Source organism: Miniopterus schreibersii, assembly GCF_964146895.1.
Source record: "Miniopterus schreibersii genome assembly, chromosome: 1".
Classification (NCBI taxonomy): Eukaryota; Metazoa; Chordata; class Mammalia; order Chiroptera; family Miniopteridae; genus Miniopterus; species Miniopterus schreibersii.
The window spans coordinates 143,829,926-143,849,982 of NC_138101.1; the positions used below are offsets into that span (position 1 = coordinate 143,829,926).

At 39.5% G+C, this 20,057-nt stretch overlaps 1 protein-coding gene across 4 annotated transcripts in view; it reads left to right on the forward strand.

Moving 5' to 3' along the window:
• The first annotated feature begins 3,590 nt into the window (after window positions 1-3,590).
• MGA (MAX dimerization protein MGA) overlaps window positions 3,591-20,057 on the forward strand; it is a 105,345-nt gene continuing 88,878 nt past the window's right edge. For 2 of the 4 annotated variants that reach the window (XM_081153317.1, XM_081153328.1), the window contains exon 1: window positions 3,901-3,976. The gene's annotated coding sequence lies outside the window, so the exon portion shown is untranslated. Of the gene's footprint in view, window positions 3,685-3,900; window positions 3,977-20,057 lie in introns of those variants that run through there. The other 2 variants (XM_081153296.1, XM_081153323.1) reach the window with 2 other exon arrangements.

Genomic DNA, 20,057 nt, shown 5'->3' on the forward strand with positions numbered 1-20,057 from the left:
GAGGTATATAGATATATACAATTTTAATCTCCTTGAAGTATACGTACAGGTGCCCTCTTCACCCTCCAAGCATCTCTGTATCATCATTATTTTACTTCAATAATGTCTATAGTTCAGCATTTTATTATTATTTTTTAAAAAAATATTTTTATTGATTTCAGAGAGAGGAAAGGAGAGGGAGAGAGAGAGATAGAAACATCAGTGATGAGAGAGTCATTGATCAAGCCCGAAACCCGCGCATGTGCCCTGACCGGGAATCGAACCCTAATCGCCTGGATCCCAGGTCGATGCTCAACCGCTGAGCCACGCCCGCTGGGCAACAGTTCAGCATTTTAATGTGTTAAGGAAAAAAACTTGAAATGAAGGCAGAAGATAATGTAACAATTTGTACCAACAGATGGGCAACAGTCACCAAGGAGTCTAAAAGAGATCTGCAGGGTAAGGATCTGTTAAGTGTACCTCTAGCACTGTCTAGGGGAGAAAGAGAATAGTGGAGAAAAAAGGACTCAGGAATCTGCTCTATTGGAAAGAGAACAGGATGCTGGTTAGAATACAATCTTTGCCACTAAGTAATGTTCATATTTATAGAGTTGCCTCCTATTCACCAGGGACTGTGACAGGTATTCTAAATTTTTTATCTCAGAATCACCATGATAATCCAAAGACTAGGTATGATTGGCCCTAATTCATAGTTCAAGGAACTGAGCCTCAAAAAGTTCAAAACCCGTTCAAATTACAATAAGTGACAGAACTGCAAGTTCACCCAGATGGGTCTGACTTCAAGGCTTGGGCTCTTTCCACTGTAGCCAATAGACTCCAAACCTTGTTGTGCATCAGTTGCCTGGAGAATATGTTAAAACACATTTTCCAGCTCCCCACTCAAGATTGTCTTACAAGATTGTTATATTAGTATGGCACTTTTCTCTCAGGATTGTTGTTAGAATTTCAAACAATAAAGTATATTGAAGTGTTTCATAAACTTCAGGTTTAAGATAGATATAGTTTAATGGTTTTACCATGTGATTACCTAATTCCCTTTTATTTTTATATTATTTTTATTTCTATTTATTATATTTTAATTGAGGTAACATTATAGAATTTTCAGGTGTACATTATAATTTAATATCTGTATACACTATAGCATGTATACATCTAAACTAGATTCCATTTTTTACTAAATACATTTGACCCCCTTTTATAATATTTTTGCCCTTCCAGTACCCATCTATGAGTTTATTTTTATCTGTTCATTTGTTTCGTTTTGTATTCCATGTGTGAAGTTTTTGTCTTTTTATTTTGTTGTTAATCCTCACCGTAAGATAGTTTTTCCATTGATTTTTCTTTTAGAGAGGGAGGGAGGCAGGGAGAGAGAGAAAGAAAAACATCGATGTGAGAGAGACGTAGACTGATTGCCTCCCAAACATGCCCCGACCCATGCCAGGGATCCAACCTGCCAGCCAGGTACGTGCCCTTGACCGGGAATTGACGTTGAGACCCTTTGGTGTGTGGGTCGAAGCTCTAACCACTGAGCCACACCGGCCAGGGCTGGTTTTTGTCTTTTTTCATTTGACTTACTCACTTAGCATAATACCCTCAAGGTTCATCCATGTTGTGGTAAATGGCAATATTTCATCTTTTTAAAAAAATTGATTAATTTTGGAAAGAGTAAGGGAGGGGAGAGAGAGAGAAACATTTATTTGTTGTTCCACTTATTTATGCATTCATTAGTTGATTCTTGTATATGCCCTGACTGGGGATGGAAGAACCTTGGCCTATCAAACAAATTTAGCATACGGGGACAAGGGTCTAACCAACTGAGCTACTGGGAGCCTATTTCATCTTTTTTACAGCTGAGTAATATTCCAGTGTGTGTGTGTGTGTGTGTGTGTGTGTGTGTGTACATATACATCTTTTTTTTGTTAATCCTCACCCAAGGGTATTTTTTCCATTGATTTTTTTAGAGACAGTGGGGGGAGGGAGGGCGGGAGAGGAGACAGAGAAAAACACACACATCAATGTGAGGGGGACACATCCATTAGTTGCTTTCCACATGTGCCCCACCTGGGGCTGGGAATCTAACCTGCAACCCAGTTAAGTGCCCTTGACAGGGTATTGAACCCGGGACTCTTAAGTGCACCTGCAACACTAACCATTGAGCCACACTGACCAGGGCTACATATACATCTTCTTTATCCAATCATTCCTCGATGCTCACTTGGGTTGCTTCCATATCTTGGCTATTGTAAATACTGTTGCAGTGAACATAGGGGTGCATATTATCTTTTCAAATTAGTGTTTTCATATTCTTTGGATAAATACCCAGAAGTCTAATTTCTTTTCTTTTGATTTTCTAGTCAGAAAGTAATTTTCTGATAATTAATTAAGCTTATCAAGTACCTTGAAACCAGAAAAGGGGGCCCAAAATTATGTTTCAGCTTGGTAACCAGGTTATAAATTAATACATTTAATTTCTGGTATATAAATCATTGCTCTTGTGAGTCTGACCACTGGTGGTCAAATTTACCAAGCTTGATCATTCCTTTATGAACTGAAAAAACGAAGTTTTAAAATCAGCAAAGCTGAGGAATGAAGTTCAAAGCAGAAGAGGTACAAATTGTTTTAATCGGGGGCTTCATGGGAGTAGAATATTAAGTTTTGACCGAGAGGTCGGTTTGTAAGTAGGTTACAAAATTAACTCCTATTGATGTAAGACCACCTTTTCTCAGTGTTTGCAGATGGTGCTTTTCTCGGTTCCAATATACCACAGCTAGTATTAGCTTGAGTCAGAAAACGTAATAGGGCTACATCTGTGGCCCCTTTAAATGTCTCCTGCTCCTTGCCCCCACCTCACCCCTCACTTTCCCCAGCAAGAATATATATATATATTTTTTAGTTTTCTTTTAGAGAATTAGGAGTTTATGTAAGCCAAACTGACCGCAACTACGAGGAGCAAGATCTCAAATGCTTTTCCCAAGAAAGGTCTGGTCTTCTGCTCCAAGATAAATTCTGGGTATTATTTCCTCCCCCAAGTGGGGTTTGAAGTTGTATGTAAATTAGCATTGTTTTTCTCTGACCATAAAAGGCTGGTAGTTTACTAGTAGGCAAATAGCCTTGCTGATTTTCCCTTCTCACCCCAGGATTTTACAGAGAGAGGAAGGGAGACGGGGAGAAACATCCATGTGAGAAACATCGGCTGCCTCCCCTACGCCCCCTATCGGGCACGGAACTGGCAACCTCGCATATGCCCCCACTGGGAATCCAACCCTTCCGTGTGCCTGAAGATGCTCCAACCAAGTGAGCCACACCGGCCAGGGCCCCTTGCTGTTTTCTTTGCAGTAGTCACAAAGGCACCCAGCAGGCACTAACTAAATGCATACTCCTTGAAAAAGCCGTTAAGCGTTTCCTAAGACCACACCGAAGTGGGGGAAGGGGGATTGAAAGGGCCAGTTACATCCAGTTACACTCCCACGATTACTCAAACCGCCTCATTTCCAGCCCAAGGACCGGCTTTCGTGGGGACTCGAAGAGAACGCCCGAGAGGTGAGAGCCAGGAAATCGGTAGAGGTGCCGTTCCCGGCATGCTCCGCAGCACACCGAGGGGCGCCAGACGTATCCCGGCGTGCATCGGGGAGCGCCCAAGGGCGATGGTTCCCGGCTCCTGGAGGGGCACGCGAAGTTAAACCGGTAGGTGTGAGCTTCCTTAGTTTTGAGACCCCGCTGTCTCAGTTTCCCTTTATAAATACAACCCCCTTACGGCAGAAAAGGAGGTCCACCAACTGGCCTTCCTTTCCGCGTGCGAACGACTTTCGGCGCCTCTTCGAGCACCGTGCCAGGTGATTAGAGGTTAGGGGCAGGCCTGAGCTGAGCACGTGACCAAAGCTGGCAGCCAATGACTAGCCGGGTGGTCTAGCAGCGCGAGGATTCCCGGACCCGTGAGCGGAGCGGCGCGTGGGCCCGCTCCGGTCGGCCCTGGCAGGTACGCGCAGGCGCCCTGGTTGCCACGCGCTCCGTCCTTCTCCACGCGCCCAATGGCGTGTACTTGGCGCGAGGTCTTAAGAGTCTGTTCGGGTGTTTTTGTGGGTAGGGGTAAGGAGAGGGTTGGGGGGCAATGGCGTCACGTGGACGCCACAGCCAATCGCAGGCCGAGGCGCACCCACAGCTTTCCCCAGCGCCCCGGGGTGCGACGTGTTCAGTGAGGTTCGGCTTTGCCCTGACGGCCGGAGCTCCCTTTCGAAGCGCGTGTGCGGCTTGTAAAATCTGGCCGCAGGTTTTCGCGGCGTCCAACACCGCTGTGGGCACGGACGACAAGTTCTCGGCAAAATGGCTGCTGGGAAGAGTCCCCGAGCAGGGGGAGCGCAGGGGCCGCGTGAAGGTCACATGACGAGGTTGGCAGCGCGTGCTGCTGGCGCGGGGAAGGGGGAGGGTTGGAGAGGGGAGAGGCATAGCCAGTCACGTGCCGTCGACTGCGCCGTCCAGTGGTTTTTCAGCGCCTTTGCTACAGCGAGATTGTCTGCTTTTACTCCTCCCACCTCGAAGCGTGTCAAGCCTCTCCGAGAACTAGTGTGGTGTGGTGGAAAGAGCCGAGGTCTGGGAATTAGAGACCTGAGGTATAAGCCTCGGCTGCTTTTGTAATTAGCAAGTCATGTTGCCACTATTGGTCTCGTTTTCTCATTTATGTTTTAGCTCTGTAAAGATTTTTTTATATAAGGTCTTTCGTATGGTATATGACCTCTGCCTAATCCCAATGTTATGCAGATAACGAAGGAATTAACAGAGCAAATTATTCACAATTATGAGACAATTCCATCTCCCCACAAGAAGAAACCCACAACAGTTCCCTCCCCCAACATTACAGTGATGTGGGAAACTTGGTGGAAGTAGTTTGTTAGAAAATTCTAGCATGTCTGTACATATTTATCAATAGCATTTGTACTCTGTACCTGCCCACTTTATTTGAAAACAATTCTTTTAGACGTCTAGTCCCTGTGTTTCCTGGAAAGAAATCAAGGTTAATATTGTCATAATTGTGGAGATGGGGAAACATAGGACTTAGAAGGGACTTGCTAATGCCCTATAAGGCTTTTTCAGTTGGTGGGCCAATACTTATAAAATATTTGAGGCTTCCTGCACTGCTCCCAGCTTCAGCTCTTCACTTTACCAAAGGTCAGGGCCTTTAGTGAAATGAAGCAGGCATACATTATGCATTTTTCATATCACTCCTTAGGTTTATGAACTTTTGAATTTTTTGAGAGCACAATCTGGAAAACATTTATTGAGCAATCATAATAACATTTTTTACTTCTGAGCAATTATAATAGTTAACATCTTTCGTAGTACTTTATATGTCTTAATTCTTTTTATTCTCACAACAAACCTATGAAGTAAGTACTGTTATCTCCATTTACCAATGAGGGAAATAGCAACACAGAGATTAAGTAATTTGCATAAGGTCATCTGTTTGAAAATTTTACTGAATTTCAACCAGAATTCCTTTTGAAAACTTGACAAAATGATTCTGAAGTTTATTTGGAGGAATAAAACTGTAAAGTGGGAACATTTTTGAAAGAGAAAAGTGAGGGGGGAATTACACTGGTGAATATACAGATAGAACTGTTATAACAAGTAGGAACTCTGGAATAGACAGAGCAGTGGAACAGAATAATAAATTTAGAAATATATAAGGCTACTTACTTTTAAAATATATATATTCATTGATTTTAGAGAGAGAGGAAGGAAGAGGGAGAGAGAGCAAGCCTGGAATCAAACCCATGACCTTTCAGTACTCAGGAGGATGCTAAACCAACTGAGCCACACTGGCCTGGGCTATATAAGGCTATTTAGTACTATAAAGGTGGTGTTTCATAGTAGTTGAGAAAGAATTTCAAAATTATATTGGGCCCGGCTGGTGTGGCTCAGTGGTTGAGCATTGACTTAGGATCCAGGAGATTGCGGTTCAACTCCTGGTCAGGGCACATGCTGGGTTTGCAGGCTCGATCCGCAGTTGGGGGCATGCAGGAGGCAGCCGATCAATGACTCATCATTGATGATTCTCTCTCTCTCCCTCTCCCTGAAATTAATAAAAACATGTTAAAAAAATTATATTGGAACTTTTTTTAATGTAAAGATATCTTTATTTCTACTTATAAGGGAAATTTAACATTCCCCCCCACACACTTATTCTATTTTTTATTTATTTATTTATTTATTTATTTATTTATTTATTTATTTATTTATTTATTTATTGTTAATCCTTACCGGAGGATATTTTTTCCATTGATTTTTTCAGAGAGAGTTGAAGGGAAGGGAGAGACAGGAACATCCATGTGAGAGAGAGACATTGATTGGTTGCCTCCTGCACAAGCCCGGACCTGGGGCTGGGGATTGAGTCTGCCACCAAGGTACATGCCCTTGACTGGAATTGAACCCGCCACCCTTCAGTCCTCCACCTGGTGCTCTAACCACTGAGCAACTGGCTAGGGCTCAATTTATTTATTTTTAATTTTTATGCAACAGTTGGCTAACCATTTGAAAAAAGAGGAATTGTACCTAAAAATGTAAATAAAATATGAAGTCAGAAAATTACTACTTTAAAAAAATGGGTAAACAGTTTTCCAATCTTGACTGTAAAGGCAGAATCCGTAAAGGCAAAAATTGATAGACTTAATGCATAAAATAACCTCTAGTTGGCAAAAATACCATAAAGTTAAAAGACAAATTTATTCATTTATTATTCACTTAGCATATTTATTTAGTGCTTACTATGTGCCAGGCAGTTTTTCAGAGGATCCAATGATGAGCAAAGCCAGGCAAATTGGAGAAACATCTTGCACCATGTGTTGGACCTAGGTTAATGACCATAATATTTAATGGATGGGCAAAAGACATGAATAGGTAGGTCACACACAGACAAAAACATAACCAAAAATACATTATTTTTAAAATTATAAACAGAATAACTTTCCCCTCACAGTCTAGCAGATTGGCATTTATGTAATATGTTCATATCTGGTACTGGCATAGGATTGGGGAAACTGGTACATTTATACACTGCTGTTGGTGGATATTTACATATGAACATCCTTAATGGAGGGCATTTTGACTATTTATTGAAAGCATTAAAAATTTGTATGTCCTTTGACTCAGCAGCTCCTTGTCTGTGTTAAGGCACTAATTGGTAGGCTTCCAAAGATTTTCATTTAAGAGTTGTCTTTGTAGTATTTTTTATAATAGCAAAAATGGGAAAAACTTAGGTGTTATATAATAGGGGATTGGTTAAATAAATATAGTGCCTTCATAGAGGGTAATACCTTGTAGCCAGTAGACATGATATAGATTTCTACTAATGACTTGGAAAGCATATTATATATATTTTTAAGTAGTTTATAAAATTGTGTAATGTGATCACATTTTTGTCGGAGTATACCTACATAGAAATCTAAAACGTATACATCAAAAGTAAACTTTCAGTGAAGTCTAGAATGGTATACATCAAATGTGAACTACCAGTATTTTAGGGTAGTAGGGTTTTCAGATGAATTAATTTTTTAATTTTTCGGATGAATTTAATGAAAGAAAAGAAATTTTAGAATAGATTTATAGAAATATTGCAAAAATGTTATAGAGTTTCCATATACCCAACACCTAGTTTTCCCTATTAATAACATGTTATGTTAGCATGTATATGTCTTAACTTTTAGTAATCGTGTCCCCTTGGGATCCTTTTGGCTGTTAATTTCTTAGACTTACCTTGTTTTTGATGACTTTGATAGTTTTGAGGTATATTGGTCAGGTATTTTGTAGACTGTCTCTCAGTTGGGATTTGATGTTTTTCTCATGATTAGACACGTTAGAGTACATACTATCATCAACATGACTTGTCACTCTTGATGTTGATCTTGATCACCTGCCTGTGAGTTTGATTTTTAAATGTTTGCTTTTCTATAGTTTCTATTTTTTTATAATTTGTGTTACAGTATAAAAAGTATTCTGGGTATGTCTATCCATCTTTTATCAGTAGCTTTTACAATAAGCAGTACATTGACAAGCTTGATAATATAGAAAGAGAATAATGGAAGTTATAGTCAAAGAGATATAACTGTCTAAGTTGCTGGAGGAGCTAATTATAGAAAGGAAAGACATTAGTAGAGTATAGCTTGTTTTAATAGTCTTTAAAGTGTTTTAGAACTCTGTTCTAGGAAGAACAGCCTGGTAATCATGAATTAGATCTAAATTCAAAGGTGGGGAAGAAATTATTCAATTATGCATAACAGGATGAGAATATAAATAAGATAGGATAGGCTAATTAGGTTAATTTGTTTATTCAACATCCAATAATTAATGAGCCCTACTGTATGCCAGGTATTATACCAGATCTAGGGGTTAAGCAGTGAATAACACAAAGTCTGTACTTTCATGGAATTTATATTCTAATAGATAGACAGTAAGCTAATAAAAATATAATCTTAGATATTGTCAAAGTGCTGTGAAGAAATAGTACAAGAGGATAAAGTCTAACGTGTGATGATGGTAAGTCTGGTGGTTCTTTTAGATAGGTTGCCAGGTAAGGCTTCTCTGAGGTTAGTGAGCTACCTTAACATGTGGACCACTTTAGGCAGTGGAATACTAATGCAAAGACTCTGGGGTGAAAATTAGTTTGGGATTTTCAAGGAAGTGCAAGAAGGCTAGTGCGCTAGAGTTTGGAAATTACTGGGGTATTAATTAATTGGTGGTGATGGGGGACATGATATTGGGAAGTTGGTAGGTCTCAGATGGTATAGAGCCTTGTAGACTAGAAAGGCTATGAGTTTGTTTTTTTAAAAAATATATCTTTATTGATTTCAGAGAGAGGAAAGGAGAGGGAGAGACAGAGATAGAAACATCAATGATGAGAGAGTCATTGATTAGCTGCCTCCTGCACACCCCCGACTGGAGATCGAGCCCGCACACCGGGCATGTGCCCTGCCTGGGAATCGAACCCTGATTGCCTGGATCCTAGGTTGACGCTCAACCACTGAGCCACACCCGACCGGGCAAGGCTATGAGTTTTATTCTAAGTGTGATGGGATCCCTTGGACAGTTTTATGAAGAAAAATGATATAGCCCTGGCCGGTGTGGCTCAGTGGTTAGAGTATCAGCCTGTGCACAGAAGGGTCTTGGGTTCCATTCCCAGTCAAGGGCATGTACTTGGGCTGCAGGTTCCATCCCCAGCCCGTTGGGGTGCGTGCAGGAGGCAGCCAATCAACGTGTCTCTCTTCCATTGATGTTTCTCTCTCTCTCCCTCTCTCCTCCCTTTCTTCCTCTCTCTTCATCTCTCCCTCCCTCCCTTCCACTCTCTCCAAAAACCAATGGGGAAAATATCCTCAGGTGAGGATTAACAACAGCAAAAAAGATACAATCTAATTTATGTTTCAAAGGATCACTGACTGCTGTAGAGGCAAGAGGGGCGGCAGGAGACCATTTTGGAAGTCCTTGGAATGATATGATGAAATATGGTGGCTTAGATCAGGAGAGCAAAGATGGAGGCAGTGAGAAGGAGTCAGATTCAGGGTATATTTTGAAGGTAGAATTTGCCAATAGATTAGTTGTGGGAAGGTAAGAGAAAGAGAGGAATCAAAGATGATTCCAAGGTTTTTAACTAGGGCAACTGGTGCTGTGTAGACAGAGATGGAAAACTGGAAGGAGCTAGTCTGGGGTTTAAAATGAATAGTTTAGTTGGATATGTTGAGTTTGAGATGATGACTAGATATTTAGGAATCGCCATTGTGTAGGGAATTGACTGTTCCAGTCTGGAGCCCTAGAGTCAAAGTGAGATCCCATTCATTTGGGATCTCATCAGAACATAGATGGTGTTTAAATACATGGATCTGAAGAGGGCTAATGACTGAGCCTGGAGACTCAGTTGAAAGTAAGGACAGAGGAATAGGGTACACTTAGATTTCTTTTGTGTCTGCATCAGCACACTACTTACTGAGCAACGCTAATATGGTGTAATATTAAATAATGCCTTTGAGATGATTGTAATGTAACCTAGGCTCTTCCTGTTATGTGAACTGATTCAGGTTTTTTGTCACTGTATTCCTTGAAGATTTCCACCTTCTCTGCATTACCTAGGGGCATAACCTCTAAATTTCATAGCTTAGCATACCAGACCCATCATGGTCTGACTCTGCCTTTCTCCTCTTATCCCCTCTCCTCTTTAACACTCAGGTCATGTCCAGTGTGCTCTGACCAAATAGCCCTCTGCCTGGAATACTCTTTCTCTCCCTCTTCCTGCTCTTTGCCTCAAACCCCTACTAAGCCTTCAATGCCCAGTTTAAATTTGTTATGTAATTTCCCCAAATTGCCACAGGTAGAAGTTGGCTCCTCACTGCACGGTACTTCCTCAGCTCTGTGGTTTTGTACTTTATTTTATAGCAGTACAAAATCAGTTGATACTTTCACTGGCTTTTTTATTCATTTGTTTCCCCAGTGCTTGGCATGTGGTAGATGCTTAATCATAATGCTTTGAAAAAGTTTACAAGTTTTGTTTTGGCAAAAGGGAGTAAATAATTAAACCATATCTTACAGTATACAATCATATGGACCATTAGCTGAAATTTTTAGGTTTTTTTTTTTTTTTTTATGGTGAGTTTTTGGTTTTAATGATATTCATTGTGATGGAATTTAGCCAGTACAAAGTTTAATGAAGTGATGTCAATTGGGAGTCTTAGTTCAGAGACATTTTAGGAATGTTTTAATCTCTAGGACTGAATAATGCTTATTCTTTGGAGGCAAGCTATTATAATCTTTCTTCACTTGCCCACTTTCCCACCCACCTTCTCAGTAGTCAGGAATTCTATTTTAATATTATATGTATACTTTGAGCTCTTTGCTGGAGAAGGAACCTAGTGTAATAAGTTCAGTAGAATCAGCAGTACTCTCCCCAGGAATGTCCATTAAACTGTTACATATAGGGAAGCTTAATCGTGTGAATTATAGGTATGAGAGTTTCAGTCTGTGAGCTCAAAGTAGGGCTAGTTATTTTGTCATTCAATCATAAGCATGTATTGAGCACCTACCATATATGAGCATTGTATGAGGTGCTGTGGGAGACATACAAAAGAAAAGACATGGTTCCCTGCACATGAATCCCTTATAGTTTAGTCAAAGAACTGAAACATAACATTAGAAAGGAATTTAATCTTAGCAAGCAGTGTATTAGTAAGTAGAAAGTACTGTGGTATAAATCAAGAACTTTGCATTTCTTAAGCCCATAATTATATTCTCAGTTATATCCAGTCTTATTTCGTATCAGTTTTCAATGTTTTGACTTGACCTGCAAGCTCTGTGATTTCTCCTATCCTTTAACATATCTAGTTTCAGTAAGATATTGTTTTTTGTTTGATGTGATGAAAGTCCTATATGGAGAGTTCCCTGTCAGTACATTGCATTCAAACATTTTATTCTTTCACATCAATAAAGCAATACATAAAGAATGTCACTTATCCCTTATAAGTGTGCAGAGGCATACTTTCATATTTTATTATGTGTAGGTTTTCCTAGACACATTTTCTCCTACTTAAGGCTACGGGGAGCAGAATATAGAACCTAGAGAACAAATTATGTGTGTGTATGAATATGAGTTTAAAAGTACAGTTGACTCTTTTTAAAATTTATTGATTGATTTTAGAGAAAGAGGGAGGGAGGGAGATCAATTTGTTGTTCTACTTATTTATGTATTCATTGGTTGATTCTTGTATGTGCCCTAACCTGGGATGGAACAACCTTGGATGACGCTCTAACAAACTGAGCTATCCGGCCAGGACTGTAACAGTTGACTCTTGCACTGACCCCACATTAAAAATCCACATATAATTTTTGACTCCCCCAAAATTTAACTAATAGCCTATTGTTGACCATAAGCCTTACCCATAACATAAATAGTTAACACGTACTATGTATATGTATTATGTACTGTATTCTTAAAATAAAGTAGCTAGAGAAAAATATTAGTAGGAAAATGATAAGGAAGAGAAAATACATTTACAGTACTGTACGTATATTGAAAAAAATCCATGAATAAGTGGACCGGCACAGTTCAAACCCGTGTTGTTGACCTGGCTGGTTTGGCTTAGTGGTTAGAGCATCGACCTGCGGACCAAAGGGTCTTGAGTTCAATTCCTGGTCAAGGGCACGTACCTCCGTTGCAGGCTCAATCCCCGGCCCCATTTGGGGCACATGTGGGAGGCAACCAATTTATGTGTCTCTCTCACATCAATGTTTCTCTCTCTCCCCCTCCTCCCTTCTCTCCCCTCTCTCTAAAAAAAAAAAAAATCAATGGAAAAATATATCCTGGGAAGAGGATTAAAAAAACAACAACAAAAAACCCATATTGTTCAAAGGTCAACTGTACTTTTTTATTTGGATTATAAAAGCAGTTTTCTTCTCATTTGAGAAGATATGAGAAACATAGATAAGCACAAAAAAGGAAATAAAAATGTTCTATTATGCTAACTACTGCTGTTAACCTTACTGATATACTTCTAGTCTTTTTTTAAGTGGCAAATTTTGTTTTTTAGTAAATAAAATGAATAGGTCAGATACCTTTAGAAAGAAAAAAAAATTTCCAATTATTTCAACCTTTTAAAAAATACATAGTAGTTTCTATATACTCTTTACCACCCTTATTAGCCTCCTTTAGTACTCTTAAAAGATGGTGCCCAAAACAAGATATAATAAAGTCCAGATTTAGGCAAGCCAGTCCAGCATATAGTGGAATTATTTCCTCTCAGGATCTGGATACCACACCTCCATTTTAGAGTTTTTTGCAGATGTGTCCCACTGTTGGCTTACACTGGACTTACTTTGTTGGTATTTAAAATTTCAGCTTTGCTAACATAACAATTTTCAACTCTTTCTCCAGTAAATGTTTACCTGCTGATATAATAGAACTGACCAGCTTATCTTTGATATATTTTTGGTTTTTGTTGTCCACCGTCATTGGAAGAGGTAGTAAGTAGTAGAACATCAGAAGGTGGCCAGTCAGAGAATACAAGAAGCAAAACCTCTGGCAAGTCTATACATTTTATAATTATTCTCCAAATAATTTAATGATAACTATACATTTTCTAGGTGCTTTCTTTAGAATTCCTGAAATGGTAGAAGGTAAATACTTGAATAATAATCAGAAACTGATCTCTTGTCTCTGTCTTCATATAGTATTGAAAACCTGTTTTGTCCTGTCCCTCTTCTGCCCCCCCAGGGAAATTGTAGTCTTAATCCTTATTTTCCAACACTATATCCAAACTCTTATCAGTCATCAGCGGTCCGTTTTTCATGGCTGTTATTGGCTCTTACATTCATAGACCAGGGATTGGCAAATGTTTGTTTGTTTGTAAAGGGCCAGAAAGTACATATTTTAGGCTTTGTGGGCCAGAGAGTCTCCCTCAATAACTCAGTTGTGTTGTTGTATCACAAAAGCAGCCATAGACATTACATAAATGAATGGACATGGCTGTGTTCCAATAAAACTGTTTATAAAAACAGACACCAGGCCTTGATAACACCTATCATATATCTACCATCTTTACCATCTATGAAAATAATTTTTCTTCATAGTTTTTGAAGGCCTTCCTTCTAGCTTCCATTGTTCTCTTTGAGAAGTCTCCCTTGCTGTTCTGATTTTATTATTTTTTGGTTAATCCTCACCTGAGGATATTTTTTCCATTGATTTTCAGAGACAGTGGAAGGGAGGGAAGGAGGGGGAGCAGAGAGAGAAAGAAAGAGAAAGATCAATGTGAGAGTGACACATTGATTGGTTGCCTCCAGCATGGGCCGGGGATCGAACTTTAAAACCAGATATGTGCCCTTGACTGGGAATCAAACCCAAGACCCTTTGGTTGGAGGGCTGATGCTCTGTCCACTGAGTAACACTGGCCAGGGCACTATTCTGATTTCTTGATCCTTTGTTTAAACTCATCTCTCCCCTCTTCCCCCCACCCCCCAAGGCTTCTCTTGGTTCCTACTACTTTCTGTGTGCCCCTTACAAGTTACCTAAATTTTCATCACTTTTCCTCATCAGTACAATGGATATAATATCTATTTTAGCCTTGTTGTGAGGATTGATGAGATAAGAATGTAAAGTGCTGCCTGGCCAGGTGTGGCTCAGCAGTTGAGCATCGACCTAGGATCCAGGAGATTGAGGTTCAATTCCCCGGTAGGGCACATGCCTGGGTTGTGGGCTCCATCCCCAGTTGGGGGTGTGCAGGAGGCAGCCGATCAATGACGACTCTCTCATCATTGATGTTTCATCTCTCTCTCCCTTTTCTTTCCTCTCTGAGATCAATAAAAGAACAGTTGCTCTTATCATCAGTATCATCATTTATAAACTGAAATGCCTTTCTCTGTGGTTTTGAGAGTCCATAACTACCTCTTGGAACTGTGGAGTTCCTATGGTGTGGAGTCTTGGTTTCATAGACAAAATCTGGGATATGTTGAAGTGATACTACAGGGCTTTAGGGTTAAGGAGTGGGAATGAGATAATCCTGTAGCCCTGAGTTAACATAGAAGTTAGAGTCACAAAAGAATTTGGTGCCAAGTTGCATGCACTGAGTTTGGAAGGAGAGGTCAGAGGACATGTGTACCTTTCTCCTCCCAGGTGACCCCTTACCAGTATTATGCATGTTAGTGTAAGTCATAGCATTTTCCAAGCTGTTAACTGTATTTATAGTTTTGAAATGAAAGCTTTTCAGCACTGCAGATTATTTTTAGTTCTTTTAAAGTGCTGTAACTGCCTTTTATTTTAAATAGTATTAGTTTTTGTAGCCAGTATTTTATATTGTTACTAAGCATGTAAGATAATTAGATCAATAGAAGTAACCAATATTGGTGCCATTTGAAATAGATTTGAAAAGAGCTCGTTTTTTCCAGATTGACATGTTTTCTTGCATACTTTATTTCCTCAAATTTTCCTTAAAAAAATTTTTTTTTTGGGGACACTTGCCTTCTGAGTGGCATGCTAGGAAAGACGTGGATAAGAACAGACCTGCATTGTCTTTATGGGAAATAGGGAATCATTATAAAAGTCATCAATTATTTATTTAAATGTTATTTTTGCTAAGCCTAAGATTATATGAAATATACTTGCCTTGCCCCAAAACTTCAGCGGGTTATTTTACTACTAGTGTTTGGTCCAACAGGATGGGAAATTCATACTCACTCCCAGGAAAATAGCTACCTTTTGAGGGATGCTTGCTTATATGCCATGCTTTGTGTTAAGTACCATTATCTAATTTAATCTCCTACCTGTTCTCTAATAGTATATTCTTAATATAGCAACTAGACAAATGCTGTTAAATAAGAGATGCTGTTAAAATGTTGTTAAAGTCAGGTCATGTCATGGTTAAAATCTTCCAATGGCTTCCTAAAGCTAAAATCTTTACACTGGCCTCTCAGGTTCTATATGATCTGGTGGTGCTTCTTTTACCTCATCTTTTACTACTTACTGCCTACTCCTAGCTCCAGCTCCTTAGACTCCTTGTTTTTCCTTGATCATGCCCTTTCATTACTGATTTCATCTGTTTGGAACACTGCCTGGCTTATTTCCTCAATTCTTTCATGTCTTGATTCAGATTTTGCTTTTTTCCCCTATCCCTCTTCTCTGCTTTTTTTTTTTTTCTTTAGCACCTACCACTAGGTAGCGTCATATATTTATTTATTTTGCTTGTTTGATGTTTCTGTTACTAAAATTTAAGTACCATAGGGCAGAGAATTTTGTCTGTCTTGTTCACTGCTGCTTACATGTCACTTAGAACAATGCTGATGCACAGAGTGAGTGCTTAGGGAATGTTTGCTGAGTGAATGATTAAATTGCTAAGATATTATGACATGGGCATTGTTATTACCTTTATTCTACAGATGAAGAAACTAAAGCTCAGAGAGGTTAAATAATTTGTATAAGATCACACAGCTCTTAACCATCCTGCTAAATGGCTTTATTTTGTATTATATCTCATCATGGCTTCTGTGCTCAGTCATAGGACATTATTTTTGTGTGTGTGAATATCATATACATATTCAAGTTTTTGTGTCTTCACTTATGTTGTTTCCTCACTGGGAGTATTCTTTTCCTTTCCGGCCTCCCATTGAGGTAGAACTTTATTTGCATAACAAATGGTGATTTAGAGAAAAGTCAAGGGTGTGAAGGTTGTTGGGGAGGTGGAGGGATGAGTATTGGATGACAAGGTCACATGGTAGGAAATGCATGTATGTTCTGGAAGCAGTTTGGCTAGAGTGGGGTTTTGTTTATTGGTATGATAGATGGTAAAGTTAGAGAGGGAGAGGATTATGGCCCTACTACTGGGAGCTTTGGGCTTCAGACTAAGGAATTGGTGGGGTTTTTTTGTTTTTTGTTTTTTATCCTCACCCAAGGATATTCTTTCCATTGCTTTTTCAGAGAGAGTGAAAGGGGGGAGGAGACAGGGAGGTAGGGAGGGAGGGAAAAAAAGAGAGAGAGGGAGGGGGAGGAGGGGAAAGAGAAACTTTGATTGGCTGCCTCCTGGGCGGGGGGGGGGGGGGGGGGGGGGGGCGAACAGAGCTTGCAAGTGAGGCATGCGCCCTTGGTCAGAATCGAACCTGGGACCCTTCAGTCCTTGGGCTGACCTCTAACCACTGAGCCAAGCCGGCCAGGGCAGGAATTGGGGTTTTTATCTTGTTGCCCCTTGAAGGGTTTTTGTTTTTGTTTTTTTGTTAATCCTCACCCAAGGGTATTTTTTTCCATTGATTTTTTTTTTTTAGAGAGAGTGGAAGGGTGGGGGAGAGACAGAAACATCGATTGGTTGTCCCCCCACACACCACCACCAGGCCGAGGATCTAGCTTGCAAGCCAGGTATGTGCCCCTGACTGGGAATCAAACCTTCAGCCATTCAGTCTTCGGGCTGACGCTCTAACCATTGAGCAAACTGGCTAGGGCACCTCTTGAAGGTTTTTGAGCAGAAAAGTGATAATGTATAATATGGCTTTAAAAAATACTTGATTTTACTGTGGTGATAAGAATGTCTTCTAGCCCTAGCTGTATTGGTGCAGTGGTTAGAGCGTCGGCCTGTGGACTGAAGGGTCCTGGGCTTGATTCTCGCCAAGGACACGTACCTCAGTTGCAGGCTCAATCCCTGGCTCCGAGGATCCTCAGGTCAGGATTAAAAAAACCCCAGAACCCCCCCCCCCAAAAGAATGGCTTGGAGTGGTAAGAGGCTCAAATCTGGAACACTTAGGAGATTGTTATAATGATATAGTCCTGAAGTGAGGTGTTAAGGACTGAAGTTGAGAAGTGAGAATGGAAATTAAAGCGCAGATATGAGATACTTAAAATATGACATAAAACCCAAACTCCTTACTGTGGTCTACATGATCTGACCTTTGCCTACCACTGTAATCTTATCTCCTGCTACCTTTCCTCTTATTTTGTATGCCCTAGCCACACTGGCTGTTTCTTCTCTTTGGCTGGAATGTTCTTCTTCAAGTCTGGTTCCATTCAGTTCTCAGTTTAAATCACCTCTCAGATCTTTCCTGATCACCAGTTTTAAGCAACCTCCCTTATTGCTTCATTCGTTTTCACTATCATAGTGCATAATCATTACCTGGTTTTATTTATTTTTTTGTTTTGTTTGTCCTTACCCAAGGATATTTTTTCCATTGATTTTTAGAGAGAGCTGGGGTAGGGGGAGAAACATCGGTGTGAGAGAGACACATTGTTTGGTTGACTCCCTCATGAGTCCTGACGGGGAATCAAGCCAGCAACCCAGGCACGTGCTCTTGACCGGGAATTGAACCCTCAACCCTTTGGTGCATGGGCTGACACTCTAACCATTGAGCCACACCGGCCAAGATATCATTACCTGGTTTTAAAACCTGTATTTGCCTTAGAATGTCAATTCCATGAGAGAAGGGACTTTGTCATTTTCACTGCTATATTCTTGTACCTAGAAATGTAACTGGCATTTACTGGATTTGAAATAGGATTTGATAAATCACCTGAGTTGGAGGAGTTTGCTAAGTCCAAAGTTTTCAGGTTGGATATCTGTACCGTTGATTGAAATAGAAAAGTCTGGAGGGATTTTGGTTTTTGAAGGGATGGTGGAGTCTGAGGTGGTGGCAGGACCAGTAGGCAGTGAGAGATGTTTAACTGCAACTTGTGAGATTGGTTAAGACTGAAGCTATAATCTTTTTTTTATTTTTATATTTTACTATAATGTAACATACATAAAAAACTGGACATATTTTAAATTACAGCTTGATGCATTTTTACAAACTGAGTATACCCTGGATTTAGCACCTGGATCAAGAAAGAATTATTACCAGCCTCATGAGGCCCCCTGGTGATGAGATAATTGGTATTTGTTCAGTATCCCCTTTGATTATCAACACTTTGAGGTAAGGGCCATATCTGCTTAACTTATCAAAGTGGTCTAATAAGGTGATTTTTGTTGATGATTGCTTAGAGGAGTGTTATTTTCATTAATAGTCAACCCTGGATGAGGAAAGCATTTTGTCTAGGATTATACTCTGCAGGACTTTCTGGTGATTCCACCCAGCTTTTGTTTTCCTTGTCTCTGAACTCCTATAGCATCAGTTTATTATACTTAATTTGACACTTCATTTATATTATCTATGGTTCTTTAATTTTTTCATGTGTTCAGTTCATATCTCTTATTAGAAAGTAAGTTCCTTGAGGTTGGGAACCTAGTGTTATACTTCTTTCTGAATTCTCTTAGGTGCTGTGACAATGGTGATTAAGTAAGTGCTAAGTAAGTGCATCATGGTGAATTATTTTGAACAATGTTAGATTTATATCATATGTTATGAAGAGTTCTTCATAAGATAATAATAAACAAAAATAACATAGTAAATGCAAATTTATGCTTACCACATAGCAAACATTTTAAAAGAATGTAAATGTTTTGACAGAAATTTTAAAACTTAAACTTTTATTTTTATTTTACCTGGTCTTAATTACTATTTGTGTGATACCCTATTTTAAAGACTAAATCCTAACTAAAAATATTTGAAAACCTTAGATCCTCCTTAAGTAAAGTTTAAAAAAATTAAAAAAAATTTTTTTAAAAATTGATTTTTAGAGAGGAAGGGAGAGGGATAGAGAGAGAGAAACATTGATGAGAGAGAAACATCATCAATTGTCTGCCTCCTGCACGTCCCCTGCTAGGGATTGAGCCCACAGCCCTGACTGAGAATTGAACCGCTGACTTCTTACTTTCTGGGTTGACACTTAACTGCTGAGTCAAGCCGGCTGGGCTTAAGTAACATTTTAATTACTGCTGAACACCCTATAAAATAGCAGAGAGCTGTTAGGTCTTGCTTTTGGTGACAGAACTAAACCTTTGGATTACATTACTGTTAAGGAGTGACAGGAGTGAATTAATATTATAATATTCCCACATTTATCATATTTTCATAAGTAGTTATCAAGTGGTATTAAATGTAAAGAGAATTTTCCAGTTTTTCATGATAGATTTTTAAAGTATTTCAGTCTTACTCATATATATGTGTGTATATATGAATCTTAGATGGTAGGTGATTTTCTTTGGGCAGCTGTTAAATTTAGTATCAGGTAGGCAAATATAATGAAGACACATATGGCATTCACTTTGTCTTCCTGCATGACTTGAAAGCATAGTATGAGCCCATGCAAGTGGGTTGGAAAGTTGGCCAGTTCAATTGAAGATTAAATAGCTATGCATGTACCTGAAGCTGATATTTTCTTTTTTTTCTTATTCATCCTTTCCCCCCTTTTTAATTGAATTTATTGGGGCAACACTGGTTAACACAATTATATAGGTTTCAGGTGCACAATTCCACAACACATCATCTGTACATTGTATTGTGTGTTCACACAAGTGAAATTCTGTTTTCTATAATACTTTTCAATGGGTCATGGAGAGACCTACTCCTGCGAGGTAGCCATAAATAAATGTCATAACCAGGGAGAAGCAAATGCTCTATTATTTATTTAATCCTCGCATGGGACTATTTTTTCCATTGATTTTTAGAGAGAGTGGAAGGCGGGG